Source organism: Sparus aurata, chromosome 6 (assembly GCF_900880675.1).
Source record: "Sparus aurata chromosome 6, fSpaAur1.1, whole genome shotgun sequence".
Taxonomy (NCBI): Eukaryota; Metazoa; Chordata; class Actinopteri; order Spariformes; family Sparidae; genus Sparus; species Sparus aurata.
The window spans coordinates 17,225,376-17,241,539 of record NC_044192.1 but is presented as its reverse complement, the minus strand read 5'-3'; the positions used below and the strand labels follow the sequence as shown (position 1 = coordinate 17,241,539).

The window sequence follows — 16,164 nt, the reverse complement described above, 5'->3', positions numbered from 1 at the left end:
GCTAAATGATGTGAAGTCTTTAGGGTTTTTAACCTTTGGCAGGAGAGTGAGCCAGAAAACCTCGTCTGGTTACATAAGACAAAGGGATTGAGTTTGGATGAGATATCTAATGTCTGAATATTTCACAAGGGGGAGACCGCTCATCCGTGACTCCAACGCTCAAAGGTCGCTTCTGCTATTATCAGGCACAGACACATGGGGCTCGTTCAAATTCCAGCATACAGCAGAATGCTGACAACGCACTCCAACAGCACTGGTGTCACTAATATGACAGACAAATAAATAGGAAACAAGTCTCCTTTATGATGGAGCTAGATATGACATCAGAAAAACAAAATGCTAGTGGAAAGTTATCTACATTTACATTTACTCGAGTAAAAATCTTAGTACAGCATGTAAGAATATTGGTTTAAAATTTACATCAGCAGCATTATTGTCAAAGAAGTTTGTATTGTGTTGCAGAGATATCTACTGAAGTTATTTAATTACTTCAGTAACCACATACTTTGATGATTTAGTTAATACAACAAATAGATGATGATGTTATATTAGAGATTAAGATAAAACTTTGTTGATCACCGAGGGGAAATTTACTAGCTACAGGTTGAACCGCAACACAGAAGATTCTGGTATTTTCATGAGGGCGATTTTTTTAGGCCTCCAGCACCACTCAGCATCAATCCAGTAATATATACATGATTCTGAAATACGGTATGTAATTCTGTGAGTACTTTACTTTTGGTTCTTAAAGTACATTTTAGTGGACATAACCGCACAGGGAAAGCCTGTTTTATGTAGAAGTAATCTGAACCCCAATGGTTTAATTATAATTTAACTACCACATTCTACAACCAACATTTAGTTCATAATTATAAGCAAATAGCTTGTCTACTGTCAGTTTAAGTTCAAATTTAAATGCATGGCTTTTTACTTGTAAAAGAGTATTTTCTACACTAATGTATTGCTTCGTTCTTTAGTATGAGATTTGAGTAATCCTTCCACCTTTGAAAACATCCGAAATATTGTGTAAAACCAGAAAATGACAAATTGAAGGCACTGTAAACACAGATTGAAAAAGATGTCAAATAATTATTTAACAACAGCAGTTAAATATTTCAGGGAGAAGCTGACTTAGTATTCAACAAACTGTATACAGCACAAGAAAAGCAGCAGATAAATTTCTCCTCTGGGAGACACTGAAAGTGAAACTGTATGCTATATATCGAAGGTCGAGCTGTCACATCTCTATTACACAACCCAAACGTGGAGCCAAAACACTGCAGCAAAATGCCATTCCTCTAACATTTTATTTTGCCTGGAGCTGAAAACTTACTGTCTATTAATCTGTGTTTATAATCATACGTGACACAGTGAATCAATACTCCCGGCGCTCACAGAACATTAGGCCTGAAAGGCTGCTCCAAGGCTGCTGTGATGCATAGCCTCTAGAAGCTCTGTGTGTGCTGCCGTTAAGAGCACAACAGCAGTCTGCCCTGAAGAAACATGCGGAAAAGAAGCCCCTTCAGGGACACATCCATTACGTCAATGAGGAGAAATTGCTCGAGGAAGATGAGTGTCCGGGGTTAGCGGTGTTATAGTCGGTGTTGTTCAACTGAACAGTCTACAGGTTTGTTGCATCTCTTCCGCTCTAATGATTTCTGAGTGAAGAGACTAAATGAAGGAAGGGTTTTTAAAAGCTAAATGTATAGAGAATGCTTAGAGGCACTCACAAACCTTGGGAAGTCCTGCGCAGTGTTATTAAAGGGCAAGGGAAAACATACTCTTATCATATCTCAGGATGTATCAGGCCTGTGCACAGATAGTAACACATTAAGGAACTTATGTTCCTTTTTATAAAAGGTACTTCTACTCCTTGGTGGACTACATTTCGGAGAGAGAGCGATCTACTTTTTACCTTGCTAATTTTACCATTATAGCTTCATTACAAGACTGCTCTGAATGTGGGAATTGGGGGTTGAGGGGGAGAGCATGTGAGAAGCACCTGGAGAGGCCAAGTTTACTGCTGCCTGGAAACAGAAGAAGAACTGTCTGTCTTTGACCCACGATGTGATGATGACAGGCAGTCATCAGTGAGTTGACTCCTCCTCTAACCTGTAAGATGATAGTGTTTTTTTTTCTCCATATTACAAAGTTCTAACAAAAACAATGAAAACATTTTTGTCAGCAGTATGATTATATAGAACAAAACTACACACTGACAGATATCAACTGAAAAGAGACATTTGTGAGCATTGCCATGAAGGCATGTCATTTTTGTTCAGCCTCATATATACATAGACAGGGGGCACTTTTGAATTAAGTATCATTTGAATCCCTAATTCAGTATCGCATACAACGCCTGCTCAAAACAATATCAGCATTGCAGTGCGCAACCCTGTGATTAAACTGAGCTGTTGTTATGCTGAAACCAAAACAGCTGAAGGGCTCAAGAGGGCAAAAACTACCTCTGTTGATTTTTCATAACAATACCATCAGGAAAACAAGGTTACAGGATGACGGCTAACCTTGGAGTCACAGCGGGGTGATGTAGTAATGCGTCGTCCCATATGACTGGTATCATGATCTTTACTGGCTGATGAATAATCACAGTGGGGCTGACCTGCCAAACAGGAATAGTAAAGGACTAGAGCTTAACGATAAGCAATCCGTGTACTGCTATTAAAAAAACTCCACATCAATCCTTCATGCTGGCTACCTTATAGATATAGACATTGGACAGATGTAGGACACTGCATCAAGCATTTTTAATCATTATCATTGAGGCTCAACCAGTGAAAAATGTGGAATCCATTATGGCCTAGATAATGAATGTTTCTGTAGCCTCGGAGGATTAGCTACTGTCAGTGGTACACTTGTTAATCCAACACAGCCTCTTTGAAGAGCAGCGTAGTGAACTCAAGGTTCAGTTGTCTGAAATGCAGCTGTCCTCGACCGCAGTCCTGGAGGACAAATTCATAACTCCAGGTTTTGTCCACTGACTTACACAGTCCAACAGAAAAGCTGTTAGAGCAGAATAAAAAACATTTTTAATACAGAACCAATATATATTCCACAATGCAAAGCAAAGCAAGACTAACGTTAAATTATTTCTATGCCATGTGAAAAATCTCATACATTTGCTGGTTTATGCATGTACACTAAAATACAGACGAAATCCCATCTTACCACACACACACACACACACACACACACACACGTGAGTTTGTCCACAAACACATGCACACACACATACAGAGACTTTATGGCTCATCTGGTGGATTCTGTGGGTCACAGCTGGTCATTGCAGGGCATCATCTGCCCTGCCATAACCCACAGGCTTTGCTGGACCAGGGAATCTAGATGAGGGTGGATTTAAACTGAAGATTAAGCAGAAAAAGCTGCCTGGAAGAAATCCAGCACTGACACACACAAAAAAAAAAATTCCTCCAGCTTCTTGTGCCAACGCCTTTCCTGCCTTTGGTAAAAGCTGCAAAGATGGCAGCAGTGGGCTGGCTCTGCACTTTAATATTGTCCTGGTGTGCAGGGACATTTGGAAAATGTGAGACGTTTTGCTGACCCCTGTCCCCCTTTACAGGCCTGGGAATTGATTAACACTCTTTTCACACATGCCAGTCCTGCCACACCCATCCCAGCTGCCTCTGCAGGATCCAACAGGGACCCTATCCTCTTTGGACAGCAGGACCGGGACAGAGGACGAGCTGGGCATCACTTCTCTTGCTCTAAAAGGCAGCTAGAGAGGGAATCTTGGTTGCAAATGGTTGAGCCATTCATATTTGGTATCAACATGTGTCCTCATGTGTCAAAGTGGACGGCTTCACTCACGTCAGTTGGCATTAACATGCGTCTTGACACGTGTCTCAAGTGACTGCTTGTGATCAGATCTCACTTCCCCGCTCTACATGCAAATACAAACTGCACATCACTGATACTATTGTTTTTACACAAAGACAGAAATATCTTCTTGCATCCCATTTGGCGAATTAACAAGACGGCCCAAATAGTTAGGAATGTGTTGTAAACAGTGTTTCACAGAGTATATAAAGTTTCTCCACATGCAATAACTTGTCGAGAGTCTGGGTACTTTTTTGGCGGACGACAAAAGAATCATCTTTATTGATTACCGTTTACTATATGTTTACAGTCAACAAGACGTTATTGTCTTTTATAAATTTGGTGTAAATGGTGAAATCAGTTAAAACAGTGTGTTCAAAAAGTGGGAAGAAAGGTGCATTGCAGCCACGAAAAACAGACAATGCTGGTACAGTAATGCCTTGATACTGACATGCTAAGTTTTTGAAGTTTCTCGTCATGCACCAGCTCTTAAAATCACATAATTTGTTAAGGGAGTCTGGGCATATTGCCGCTACTAGTTGAGTGGTTAGTTGAAACATCTGCTGCCAACATGAGTAGGTTAAGAGAGTAAATCAGACAGTGTGGAAATCCATTCTGCCTGTTGTTTTGGCTTCTTGTTGTTGCTGCGTGGAGGACTTCAGTTGAGTAGTCGTGAACAGTAATTCCAGGTGTGAACAGCGTATTAGCTGGGCCTTAACGGGCCCATCTTTTCCCTTTCTCAACCAAATGCTGAATTAATAGTTGGGGTACAAACAGCTCCAAAAAGGTCACCTTAATGAATGGTTGAAGGGCACCAGTGGGAGAGGAGAGCCCCTTCTCCAGGGGAAACCTTCACTTCTTATCAAGCCGAATAATACAACAAAGTAATGCAGCCCTTGGAGTCAGTGGTGGGCGTAACATCCCCAATCTTCTCTTGGCACTGCTGCAGTATAATAGCTATAGTAGTATGTGAGGCATAGTTTGAACCGCTGACCAAGAGAGAAGCTGGGTAAAGGTTTGAATAATAGAACTAAGACTACCATGTTCACCGGGCCTTGACAAGCCAGCTACTGTTGGAGGGCGAGGAATCACACTGTCAGCTCTACCAGCTTACATACTGTCTTCAAACTGAATTAAATATCATCTGCAATGTACAACATCTCAATACAGCCAAACTCAAACCTAACGACTATAAATCTCCGCTTGAGCAAAGGATAACAGTCAAATCAGATGGCAACATAAGATGCTATTGTGGTCTGACATCTCCTGCTCTTGTTATAAATAGTGCCTGCCTGCGATAGTTGCCACTACTGTCTGTAACAGTTGCTAATTGCAGGAGAGAGGCAATGAAAACACAAACGGCATGCTGTGCTGCTGGCATCAAATGTAACATGAAAAAAAAGCCACAAGTGCTCCTCTGCTATCTTGGAACCAACAACAAAGTCTCGAGCTATTAGTCAAAATGTGTTCTCTCGCTGTAATGATCCTCAAACTGGCAGCCACTCAATGGCCCCGAGAGTCTGAGAGATGTGAACAAATGCAGTTATAGTAAACAAACTTACTACTAGATCTGATATCTTTGTGACACACAATTCAGCAAGTAAGCCCATTTTAAAATACATGCATACAATTATCTAATGATCTTATTTGGCATTAAAACTCCCCAGGTTGTATTTTTATATCTGCACAAAGAAACTACAATAACATGATGCAAAACATACCCACAAAACTGTCACAATTGTTTTCTCAAGAGGCATGGAAGACATAGTGTACAACCACTCAGGTCAACAATATTTTACCTTTGTGTTATAGTAAGTACCTCGACTGCCATGGGAATTAAAGATTTAACGAATACTAAGGATCCCCAGGTATTCAATCAAAGGTAAAGGCTTGAATTTACAGGGCTTTCATAACATACAAATTCAACAATGTCAACTATTTTCCTATGGCGAGAAACCTGCCGTTAAATTTAAATTGAACAGTGACCCTAAGTACACTTAAAGGACATCCAATGAAATTCTAGCAAAAGTTATAAATCATACTTTTCAACATCAGTCTCATGGAAAATACTCTTGGTCCCTTGTCTGCAAATATACACCCTGTGGCAGAAATTCAGGAGTAATTTTTCATTCAGCGCTAAGCTTCAAACCACACATAATCCACACACCTGGAAAAAGTTTTACATGCACTCATCTCTTCGTTTCTTTGTGCCATAGACCAAAAGTTTCAATCTCGCCTCCAACTTGTTCAGAAAGTATCAGCGAGGCTTCGTACTGGATTGAACAGATGACAACATCACATCAGATCATATTCTGATGGTGGCCATTTTCCTCTGATGTCACACTCAAAGGCTGGAATGATGTTATGTCACTCAAACGCATATAAATGTGGGGAATCTGTCAAATTGTTGTTACTTCACTGCTTCTCGATTGATCATCAACTGAAATGATGATGGATCATGAAAGCCTGAAGGGACATCAGGGCACATTTAAAGGCAAAACGAAGGTAAATTAACCATCAACTAACATTAGCATTCACCCACTTCCTACTGTTTGATTTATCCACTGTGTTTCACTTCCAGGCTTAAATAAATATGTCCAAGATGGGCACTGATATCTTAAAATTAATTTACACCGTATAATCGAAGCTTACAATTAAATATGTTGTTTTAATCTAAAATATGGCCTGATGTCCCTCTTGAATTTTACTATTCATTGTTTTTTTCTGGTACTGAGCAATGAGAACTTTGTCAGATTGCCTCCATTTATATGACTTGCAAGTCTATTGGCTCCCTGTCCGTTTGAGAATAGATTCAAGATTTTATTGATCACTGTTGGTTTGAGCCATTTTGGAGCAAATTATAATAGCGTGACACCAGAGTCATTATAGTGAGAGACAGACCACTTACGGCATTTGAATAGAAAAGTTCTATACAAGTCCTCCAAGTTCTGGCTCTTCCCCCATTCTTTTAGAGAGTTTCCTGGTCTTATTAACCTGAAATAACGGCCCAGGGGCGTTGCAAAGATGGCTGCCAAGTGGCAAGACTTCCTTAAAATGACTTTGTTAACACCAGAGGTCTCCAACTACGGTTCGGAGCTGCAGCTCTGGAAAGATAACATATGCAATTAGTTGCAATCAGTATAATCAGATGAGTCATCCTGAAATGTTTTGTTTTCTTTTGTGATTTTATTTAGCTTGTGGGGCAAAACATAAACAACAGAAAACATTAGAACCTTCCCCGCACCTGCAGGCTGTTGAAGCGATGAATACCCAAAACAGCCCAAACTAAGCCTGAGCATTTTTCCTCATGAGAGGATGTCATCTAACATTGCCTTCATTTTTTGCCCCCTCACAATTTAACCCAAGTCGGGGACACTGGCGTCATGCTGGCTTTGGAATGGGAATCTTGCTTCAAAACACTCGTTAGCAGATTTACCACTGCAGTGAACTGGGCCAGGCGAGAGAAACACTGAGATCATTGCAGAAATCCCTCACACGACTGGCCATTAGTCATATTACTACACTTGAATCTGGTAATAATGTTTGGTAGAGAGCGGACGTGACAAAGTGTGAGAAATACAAATAGTAAAGTCACAATGTTATCCTTAGAGGAAGAAATATAGCACACAGAATAACATCCCTCTGGTGAGGTGATGAATCACCCATTGTGATGTCGAGTTTTACAGTAATGGTGAGAAATTCAGCAAATGAAAAATGACCCACGCAATGACTTCTACTCACAGCTAATGTTACAATATACTACAGTATTCTAAAGCCTTTAAGGTCACTGCCAGCGTCTTGCAATACCTTGCAGTTGTGTGAAAAACCTGAATCAGCTTTTCGCTCAGTTGTACACGCCGCTCAGAATGACTAATGTCTCGAGAAGGGAGGTGACCACTTACTCCTTCTCCTACTGCATCAGGGAGTCGCAACGAGTCGCGTTCCTCTATAGCAGAACATGCACATTTAAAATCTAATCCTCTCTGTCAATGCTACAGCCTACATGAGGACTATAATTAGTGGGATAGCAGTGGAAGTGCTAATTAGCATCTCAGAGAAGTTTTAACCACAGTGTTTCATGCACATGTCATACACACACACACACACACACACACACACACACACACACACATACCAGTTACTACCAATTACTGAAGATTTACCTGCAGCTACAGTATTAATGTCTGCTTATTTATAATGTTGACCTCTATTCAGGGTCATGGAGTTTGTTGAAATGAATGTCCTCATTTTCTGTACTCACATTGCCCCCTTCATTTTTAGATAAAATATATCTGGCAGATGTGCTACTTTTAAATAATTATCCAAACCTTGGAAAAACCCAGCACGTTCATATTGCAAATTATTTGTGGAACAAAATGTGCAATTGGTAATGCTGGGTTACAATTAATAGACTATTCTCCCTATACTTCCAAAGATATGCTTTTATTTCAGCAAAAGTGCTTGTTAATGAACAGCAAAGTAGTTCCTAAATGACCTTATTCAGGCTTTTATCTATGTTACTGCAGTACAGTTTCCAATCACTTGGCAGCACAGAGCTCAATCAAGAAAGAAATTCTAGCTTTTGTCACGTTTTATGGTATTAACACACATGTTAACTGATGTAAATTCTCAGGATTTTATTTGTGCCTAGGGTTAGAGTTAGGCAGCTTAGCTAAAGCTAGTTTTCTCATGCTGTTAAGTCAGCAGCAAAAAAGAGAGGAAATCTGGTGTTTAGATGAAAAAAAAGCAGCACAAGGAAGAAAAGAGGAACAGCTGAAGTACAATTGGGGTAAATAAGTTTGTTAACCGCTATCGCTGGTCATCTTTTTCATGTCTTCATATAAGGAAGGGTGGGTCATACTCAAGAATATGTCTCTTGATAAATTCACTTAATCGTCTCTCTCACAAAACATTTTCGACCTTCAGTGTATTTGTTTATCATACACTAATGCAGGCCGGATGGTTGAAAAAACCTTCATTCACAAGAACGTTCATTCACAAAGTGTAAAAAGTGTACTAGAGTCCTGATGTCACTCGGTATTTTCACTATCCATTGTCAAATGATTATTTCATCAGATTTTCTTCGTTTATATGACTTGAAACCTGGAGCACAGCCTAGCCCACAAAATTTGAGGTTCCCACCCTGAGGGCGATGTCAGAGGAAAATGGACGCCATGTGAATATTGTGTATTGTTTCTTATTTATGTGATCTTAAAGTTCAAGGTATAAGTAGCATCGCAAGTACCTGATTTATTCTGTACACATTCCTCAGGAACTACTCAGGAATTTGTCTGTCTCATATGAAGTATTTACCACATCAATGTGATCATGGAAGGGAGCACCAGTTACTAGTTAGCTAATATAATTTAGCCAATAACACTGTGGAAACAGAAATCTCATTAAGGAGAGAGTAAGCCTTACAAATGAAGATAATTTGACCAATAGTGGTGGAATTAGTGGAGGAAGGCCATGCACAGACCCAGTCACTCCTGAGAGATGGAAAAACTGAAGCTGGAATTAATGTAAAACTTTTATGTCCAAGTTGAAAGTACTCTTGTCTGATGAAACTATGTCTCAGTGGAAGACAGCACAACTTCCCCAGCAGCTGTCAGGACAACGGTCTGATGCAAGCTGGTGTTGAAGATTTCTGTTCAAAAAACAGATAAATCAGTTTTGGGGGGAAAAGCTCCAGAATTTCATTATCAACATTCATAAAATATGGAGAATACGATCTGGTGCTTTCATTATCCTGATATATTTTATGGTAGTACTCTGAATTACAGTCAGTGCTGTTTTTATCCTCACTCTGCTTGTTTCTCTGCACTCCTTCTGCAGGCTGCAATGATAATTACTGATAGGAAGCAGGGTAAGTGGGCATCTATCCAAAAAACACTCCAACACCTGTCCACAAAGCTGACCTTTTGTGTGATACTGGATATCAAAAGTGCAGACAATTGCCCACTGGCTTATTGGTCCACTGAGTGATTGATGTCACCTCATTAGCTGTAGGAGTTGAAACTGCTGAGAGCAACGCAGGCACTTTTTCTCCTTTTGTCAGTGTGTACGCTCTACACCCTGCCTTTTTTTATATGTCGCCGCCAACACTGCAATTGTGCGAAGAGTCCAACAGCCTCCTCTCCCTCACTGCCCTCTCCTCCTGCATCCTCCTTCATCAATCAACCTCTTCTCCAAGTTCTAAAGCCCCCAAATCCCTCAACTCATCTAGTTCCTTCTCTCTTAGGATTTTCGGTTCCTCATGATTATTAAGATTCCTCTCCTGTCCCTGCACTGTAACTCCTGCAGTGATAGATTGTCTCCCTCTTTCGCTCTCTGTCTGTTGCCACTGTTTCTCCCCTCCGTCTTTAATGCTACCTCCCCTTGGTTGGTTCTGCGTCACTGGTCACCATTGGTTCGATCCGCAGAGGCTTCTTCCCAGGAGAGTAACTGCAGTAATAAGAGCAGAGAGGCTCTGGGATGCAAAGTACCGGAGCCCTGCAGGGCAGCTTGTAACAGAGAATCATGAAGTCAGGAAGGCTTAAACATTGTCAAACAGTAAGATCAGAGAGGAAACGAAGAAGTCTAAGGAGGGTAAAAAAAAGAAGATCTTTAGATATTGATTTCCATTTTTCACAAAGCATCATGACACAGTGATCACTTACTGAGACCACTGAGTATCAGCATGGCAGCATCATCACTGTCGAATCAGAAACAACAAGAGTTTTCTGTTAATGCGTCTCCCCGAGGCAGTGCATTCTCATGAGACAGTGCAGGAGCGACTGGAGACCTGCATTGGTTCCCTCTTCCTCCACCATGTTGTCTTGTTAATTAACAAAAACAGTCAGCTCAGATTCTTGAGGCACCATTTTGTTTCCCATATTTGCACCCCATTTCTCTAGGCAGACCTCCCAAGACACTCCAGAGCATCTGGCCAAACCTGTACTATAACCATTCTTTTCTCTTTGAAGAGCAAAAGAAAGCTGCTATTTCAACACCGGAGATCAATTTACCATGAAAGTTACTGTGTGAGATATGTCTGGGGGAAAGTATGCTTACTCTTGAGTGGAGCAGAAGATTACTTTAGAATTCACAGATGGGAAAATGAGTCTGAACTGTGGAAAGGAAATGGCGTAACCTATATCTCACTGAAAAATATGAAATCTAATTTTATGGGTCAGTGCTTCCTCCTGTCACACCATATCTTCAATGTATCTCTGTTTGAGGATAAGTCAGGCTTTGTTACAATCTGGGTTGTTGGGTATTTTGGCGTTCTGGCTATTAATCCCATTGATAACAATTCACGCATGAGCTTTGTTTCCCAGATTCAATTCAATTCTGACTGTATTTCACACTCAAAAAGAAGTTACAAGCTACAGATTTTTGTCTGATGATCTGGTACCAAAACATTGTAAATAGATGTATTTTTACAATTTTTGAGTATGAGTTTGCTTGCAACTTTTTGTCGACAAAACACAACAGAAACTCACAGACAGAAAAGAGAAAGTAAAAGACGAGATATAAAACAGTGCATCAAATCCCAAGGATGTAAGGGAAGAATCACAACAATATTTACAGACAAGCCTGAAGGCACAGTTCACCCCAATTAAGAAATATATGTTTTCCTCTGTATAACTTTTTGTCCATCGTTTTCCAAAGTCATTTTGGTGTGATTTGAAATGTCTGTCTTCTTTTAAATATAATGGATCTAGATTGCGCATGGCTTGTGGTGCTAAAAGGAACTATTTTTCTTTGCATCCTACTACACTTGCTAACTGTATCACTGCACAGAAGGAAGTGCACATCTACTAATGGACTAGAGGCTTGTCATCAACAGCTGTCGGCAGATGAAAACATTAATAGCATCTTCACCACCTAACCTGTATGTAACATTAGCTAGCTTAGTTAGGAGGCCTCTTCTCCTTGTGCAGATGCATGCTTCTTTCAGAGCAGCGATACCGTTGACACGTGTGGTTCTAAATTAAACTGCTAACAACAAAGTCCAGGAGAGGGCAGACATCTCTACAGCTGATATTTCTAAAACTCACACCAAAAAATCTAGATAGATAACTGTTAAAGTATATTATATCAAATAGAAAAATAAATTGAATCATCTCAAACCTATTTCAGTGCCAGTGTGTAATTTAGACTGTGGAAAAAATACTGAATCCCTTTATTATAACAGATCATTTGGCATTGAGATCATAACATTTAGGAATATTGCCTCTAAAAATACAACATCTGCACAAAAAAAAAATGTGTGATGTAACCTTCTCCTCAGGTCATCAAAGCCTCTAAATTGGCAGAGACAACACTGAAGACACGTCCTTTGTGCCCTGAGTGATAGTAACTGCTATGACTGCAAATTATTCCAGGTGGATGAAGCAGCATATCTGAAAGCAAACTCTGGTTTATTTACTGTGGGAACCTGAAGCTGGTCTGCAGATATCTAATTGGCTTCAAATCACCCTGTTAGAGGTTAAGACACATGAAATGGTTACCTTGGAATGCCTTCATCAATAAACAAGATCGATAGAAGGTCAGTGGTGCAGTGGTATGTGTTAGAGCTGCAACTATCAATTATTTGTATTGTCATTTAAATGGTGAATTGTTTAATCAATAGAATAATTAATTGTTAGTGTAAATTTACATCACAGTTCAATCTTTAATGTTGTGTTCTGACTGACAGTTCAAAACCAATAAATATTTAATTCACAATGACAGAAAATTGAGAAAAGCAGCTCATCCTCACATTCGAGAAAATTTGAGTAAATGTTTTCTTGATTAAACAACTGAAATGTTTCATCAGTTTTAAAATTTGTCAAAATGTTCTGTCAATTGCGTCAGTCGAGTCGGCAAAATAGCATGTTGTCAGTTAAAACTTCTGCAAAACACTGATATGTTCAGATTTGTACATGCCGTATGTACCATATTGACATAGGAGGCTTGGGGAAGCCAGTGACCACATTTCAAAACTGTGTTTCAACATTTGTAAAGGTGAAACAAATGGATATTTTTCACGAAGGACAAAAGCATTTTAACACTTGTAAGCATAATCACTGGATGTTTTTAAGCTGACCCTGGGATAAAATCCAGCCATGCTTGTGCCAACACAAAATAGATGTTTTTAAAACGAGAAGTTGGGAGATTTTCAGCTGTGTTTCTGGCAACAAAAACAGCTGTTTTTAACAAGATCTCAACACATCTCATGCCATGTTTGTCATGACCAAAGCAGGTACTGAAGCTCTTTTATGTAATATCTAAGTGAGAGTTACTTTCATCTGATGCTATGCCACCTTTTACTGTAAAATGTATCCAAGAACCAAACAAAACACTTCAATATGAGTTTCTTCTCATATTGACTGTGAGCAAGAAGCAACTGGAGAGAGAACTTGGCCTCCATTGTTGCTCCTTGGCATTCCGTCCCACCAGGGTTGCTAAGTCGCAGTTGTTCTGGTAACCTTTGGCTTCAACTTTAATCCTCTCTCTAAAGAAAATGTTGAAGAACGTCAGAGAAAGTAAAGCCTGTGAATAATACAGCATGATTAACGCAGCGGACGAGCAAGGGTGTGAGGGAAGTCACCAAACAACTGACGTGAGGTACTAAAAGTCCTCATCCATAAGTCAGTTTAGAAACGATGGTCACCACACACAACTCCCAATTCTCAATTAAACTACACAAACAGTGTGGGCTCTCAGAACTAGTCCACCAAGATCACATTTACTCCTTGAACTGTGACTGAGATGATTTAGAAGCACTTTCAGGCATTTTTTAAAAATCATTCCCATATGGTAGAGCCACTTTCTGTTAAATACTTATTACATCCTCTCTGCATCAGTTGTTTTGAAATATTTATTTAGCTTTTTTCTCTAATCTTTACATGGAATGCTTTTTTAATGAGCTAGCCGAGAGATAATATTTGAATGGTACTGTAGAGAATATTAAAGAATATATATAATGGATAGGAGCAGAGTTTCCTGCAGTGTTTTTTTAAAGATGGTTCTGGATATTATATTATATGTACCACAGGGAGTCTTTAACCAGTTTATAGATACTATACTATATAGGAATTATGCATTAAATGTAAAAAACAATTAGACCCTTTTTGAATATTTTGCTGAGTTGTGTACTTATATAATCCCAAATGTTTACAGCAATGTTCAAAACCAGAGAAATCCACAAGTTACAGCTAACACCTGTTGCCACTTCCAGGGTAGAGAAATCAGCAATGAGACTCAACTTAAGGTGAATAAAACCTTAAAATATTACATTGTCTGTGCACATTTGTGCCTGAGTCACATCAGACAGATATTCATCAGCGATGGATTTTGTTTAATGATGTGTTCACAACCATCAAAGCCAGTTTGTCAGTGGAATTATTTGTGTAATTCACGTTACTCCTACAGTGTTTTATCTGCCCAAATGTACTGTACATTAGCCTTAAGCTAACATTAGCGCGAAACAGCGCACATTGTAGGTGTGTGCGTCTGTATGTTTGAATTCAGGTTAACTTTCACTGATTTAAGCACTCATCAGAGACTCTGGTTCTCTCTCTTCTTTCTTCCCTTCTCACTCTGTAAAGTTACGATTTGGATGTATGAAAGTTAAAAAACGGTGGTGCTCTTATGGCTTTTGTCCCAAAAAATCTGAAAAAGAAAAAATTCCTTGAACCTGCTTTAACTAAAATATAAAAACAATGATGAGGACACAAAATGTGTCAGGCTGCAGGGGGCTTACATCTTTACTCTGGGAAAACAATGAGGAGTGTCCTGATACAGCTATTGGTACGGATATGAGCGACACTGAGCTGAGGATAGAATGGAACAATGAATGAGTAAATGTTTCAGTGGAAGTGTTAAAGTCTCTCAAATGAAGAAAGTGTTCCAGCTGCTCTGGCTTTAGAATAAAATAAAAAGATAATTCACATATCTTTACAACTACAGATAATCTAAAGTAATTTACAAAATCATAAAACAGATTCTGCTTAAGCTCTTCTAGTGAGTCTCTTCAAAACCTAAGTGATCTGAAATAACGAAGCCAGTGGGTGGTTGGCCTTTCTTAAATTAACCACCCATCATCTCTGTACCTGGTCCTGGCCTAGAAATGTCAGAGCAGCTGGCTGCTGTTGGATCAGAAGGACTCAAGCTAAATGGGCTAATTTAGTGCTTAAGAATGTCAGGAAATGGCAAAGCCACAGAATACATAAAAGAATAGTTCAGAGTTAGCAAGTGCATTGTAACAGGAGACACAGCTGACAGATGCAAAACAATTGATAGTGTACGTTTAGCAAATTGCTGGATTGCATCATGAAGAAGCTGTGGGATCGACAGAAAGAAGCGTCAGGAAAAAGGATCCAAAGCCTCAGAAGACACAGCGTTTATTGTGTCAGGCAATTGTATCAGTACACTGAGCAGCACCGCATAATGATTCACACTCATCCACTTCCTGTTGCATGATGCGTCTGTGCCCCCCTGTGACACAAACCCAATTAATTTGAAACACATCTTCCAATCATGTGCATTCGCCTGTGCACAAATACACAAGCATTGTCCCTTAGAATAAGTGGCCTTCGCTATCAGATGTCCACATTCCGCTGAACACAAAGTTAAATGATAGCATGGTATGTGCACATCCATGCATATCTCATTACAAGGCTGCAGAAACACAACCTCATAAATCAAAAGTTACTGCACTGCAGCTGCATGACACTTATAGAGGTCAGAGGTGGATAGCAGCTGGTGCATGTTGAGCATCGCTGCATTTCTGACCCTGGTGTGAAGCATAATGGAGTGCTGCTGTACCTTCATTCATCTCCGGTCCTCGCAGCTCCCATGGTATACAGCTCGGCCGCAACATCTCCTCAGCCCTCAACATGAAGGAAAAATCCATATCTGTTGTCTCCTTCGATAGCTTCCCACTGTTGCTGCGGCATCAGTTTACTGTTTAGATGATCTCAGATGAGGAATGGGACACAGATTACAGTGAGGATCAGTCCACGCCCTTCCTTTATATCCACCCCCCGCGTAGCCTTTTCATCAATTACGATAAAGCTCACCCCTGTGCCACCCTTGCCCACTCAATCCCAGCAATCCCAGTGTGGCAGATGGGACATTCCTGTACAGACCATGGCACTGATAGCTGCTGGTTTACAATCATTCCTAAGCCGGGACCTTCACCCTTCAGCTGTGTGATCAGACAGTTAAAGTAGACTGTATTAAAAAGCTAATACGTGATCGTGACACAGAGACATATGTAAGGCCTGAGACAATCTTGGTGTAATCCTTTGATATCAGCAGTATTAAAGGATTGCATCCACT

The 16,164-nt window shown here is 40.0% G+C and overlaps 1 protein-coding gene across 7 annotated transcripts in view; it reads right to left on the bottom strand.

Annotated features, from left to right (window-relative positions):
• Window positions 1–16,164, bottom strand: part of kaznb (kazrin, periplakin interacting protein b) — a 129,571-nt gene that overhangs the window by 42,843 nt on the left and 70,564 nt on the right. The window lies entirely within an intron of this gene.